At 53.1% G+C, this 3,057-nt stretch overlaps 1 protein-coding gene across 1 annotated transcript in view; it reads right to left on the bottom strand.

Moving 5' to 3' along the window:
• The window catches only part of C20H17orf100 (chromosome 20 C17orf100 homolog), an 80,961-nt gene that overhangs the window by 51,311 nt on the left and 26,593 nt on the right, over positions 1–3,057 (bottom strand). The window lies entirely within an intron of this gene.

The following is a 3,057-nucleotide window of genomic DNA, read 5'->3' as shown; positions in this document are numbered from 1 at the left end:
GAAGAGGCACGAGAGCATAACACAGCCCCCGCCTTCCTGAGGACTCCCGAAGCTTCTGGCACACGGTACAGCAGAGCTTTGGGGTGTCAACCCCAAAGCGACTTGATGATGCCCTCACCCCACAGAGACCCAGACCCAGGTCCTAGCTGGGGACAGGTGGCAGAGGGCAGATTTGGAAATTAAGGGAGCCTCCCAAGACGCAGATGGCTTCCATCTTTCCGGGATCATGCCACAAACTCTGGGACAGGCAGCCTACATGCTGGGTTCTGATGTCCACTTGCTTAGTCTCAGGGTCATCTAAATGGGGATCAGATCCCAGCTTGGGAGGTGAAAAATGACCTTCCAGAGCCTGCACCTCTTGCTGCTGACCTTGAGCTGCCTCAGATCACTCCCGTCACTTGGAAGGGACAACCCAGCCCAGGGACAGAACGTCTGGTCCTGGAAGCTTCCTGCTGCTGGAGTGAGAGTGGGACTCAGAGCCTCCTGGAACCGCCAGGAGTATAAAGCCAGCACCCAAGGATGAGGGATTTGAACTGATAACTTCCGGATGACATCACCCATGGTACACCACTGGCCAACCAGCTCCCCTCCTTACCTTGCTCCATTGAACTGACAGTTCAGAGCCCTTTCCCAGATCTCTAGAGCACCTCCTTCAACTCCTAGGTCCCTTTGTTGTCTGGGCCAACATTCACTGGGATCTCCTTGCTGGGGCCCTCTGGCACCCCCTGTTCTCCCAGGCAGGTCAGCTTGGCTCTTCTGGGACTTGGTCTTCCTGCCACCCCACACAGTTGGGATCACACTCCAGGTATGGGAAGGATGGCTTCTTTGGGAACACAGTCGGGTATCTAGGTCCTCCCTCACCTGAAGGCCCAGAGTGGATACAGCTGTAAATTGCCTAGAGCAGCGTCCCTTTGGAGTTTGTCCTTCTAGAGTTTGAGCTCCCCTGGGGAAAGCCTTCCCTTTCTGACTGGCCTTCACAGCCACGCCTGGTGGGGATGGAGCATCGCTGAGAATGAGCAGTGCTTGGTGGTCCCTGAGCAGACAGCCCCTGCCCATGAGTGAACCTGTATGAAATTGCTGGAGCAAAGACCCCAGAATGACTTTGGGAACCCTCAGAACCCCTGTGAGTGAGACATGAGAGATGCCCATCCCCTTGCCCAACAGCCCCATTTTCTTTCATTGTGCTGCTGTGGGAGAAAGGCCAAAGCAGATAAGTGAGGTCCATTGGTGGCATTTTTCAGGGCAGGAGAAAGTATGGGAACCCAAGGAAACCCCCTCAAGGGCCGAGCATGTGCCTGGTTCCTTGGGTGGGCGGATTCTTGGCCACCACATCTGCCTCCCATAAAAAGGTGCCCGGTGCTGGCTGACGGGCATTGGAGGATGGGGAGGGGCAGGAGGATGAATGAACACATATTCACTGCCTACCTCCTGTGTCAGGCTCCCTGTACCTGGTGCAGCCACCACTTATCTCATTTGACCTTATCTCACCCACCATTTATCTCAGCAGCCCTGTGAGACAGTCAGGTGTTAGTATCCTTGTTTGTCTTTCAACAACCCTGAGGCTCTGAGAAACCAGGAAATCATGTGTCCTGTCACACATCTAGTTAGTTAGTAGCACTTAGGGTTCCAATCCAGGTCTTCAGCCTCCGAGTCCACTGCTCCTTTCTCGAGTCATTAAGGGCCTTGGCCTTATAAGGCCTGTGTGGAAAAGTGAGTGGCCAAGAGCAAGTCCACCCCAAGGCCCTGCCTATTCAGGGAAGATCACCCAACAAGAGCCCCTTTCTGCCGCCTCCTCTGAGACAGGCTCAGGACACTGTTGGGACCGTTGGGGCTGATCTTTGCCCGAAGAAGCAAAGCATTTGATCCATCCTATCATTTCTGCTCTCTACACGGCTGCTCTGGACGTGTCTGCCACACCAGTCTGAGGGCTCCTAAGGACTTACCCTGCCTGCTGTGTCCAGTGCCAGCACTGTGACTGACCCAGAGCAAGCCATCATGTGTCATTGGTAAATAAACAAGTGATCAGTGTGGTCTGTTTGATGTACATTTTGTGGTAATGGTCAAGGTTAGTGAAGGTCATCCAAGGTACGCATTGAAGGAGGAGGACTGGCCAGGCTGATGAGGGCATGTGGTGCGATGGGTGGAGGACTCTACCGGACTCCATGTGCTCCAGGACTGACAAGCAAGCTGGGTGGGCGCTTTAGGAGAGCAGATCCCACGGCTGGGGAGGCTGACCAAAGGCTATTTCTATACAACTTCTCTTGAAGTTGGTTGGAGTTACACTAACAGTTATGGCCAGTGCCAATCAGGATTGCTTTTGGCTACCAGTAAGAGAGAAACCCAGCTAACAGTAGCGTAAAACATAAGGGCATTTAATGTCTACTTAACAAGAAGTCTGGAGGTAGACAGCTGCTGATGTTGGTCCAACCGCTCACTCAGGCCACCAAGGGCTTGGGCTTTACCATCCACTCTGCCATTCTAAGGGTGTTTTGCCTTTCTCTACTGTCATGCTAGACCCTCATGCTACATACACATCTGTATTGAAGGCAGGAAGAAAGAGGCGTGGGGTGGGGGCATGACAGTGTCTGCTTCATCTTTCCCTTATATTAGGAAAGAGAAATCTTTCTCAGAAGCCCCTACAGACTTCTCTTCATGTCCTATTGGCCAGGAGCCAATCACTGACAAAGGGTAATTGGAATGCTATTGGAATACCATGAGGCCAATTAGGACCCATCTCGTGGGCTTGGGGAACTGGCCTATGTTTCCTGAAATGAAGAGGTTTCCACTCACTACAAAACCTGGGTTCTGATAGGAAAAAAGAGGGGGAGCTATTGGGTAGCTGATGTCCATGGTCGGGTGCTATGACCCTTTCAGAGGAGCCCTTACTCCAGGCTGCCTGAGTGGCTCCCTTTCCGTGGAACTCAGTAGAAACATGTTCCTAGGAGGGAAGAGAGTACATGGTTGTCTGGTCAAGGGCTTCGCTTCAGCTCTGCTTCCAGTTCCCAAGGCCAGGACTCCCCAGGAGACCCACTGGATTGGGAGGCTAGAGCCTGAGTC

Source organism: Eptesicus fuscus, chromosome 20, assembly GCF_027574615.1.
Source record: "Eptesicus fuscus isolate TK198812 chromosome 20, DD_ASM_mEF_20220401, whole genome shotgun sequence".
NCBI lineage: Eukaryota > Metazoa > Chordata > Mammalia > Chiroptera > Vespertilionidae > Eptesicus > Eptesicus fuscus.
This window is presented reverse-complemented; position numbering and strand designations above follow the sequence as displayed.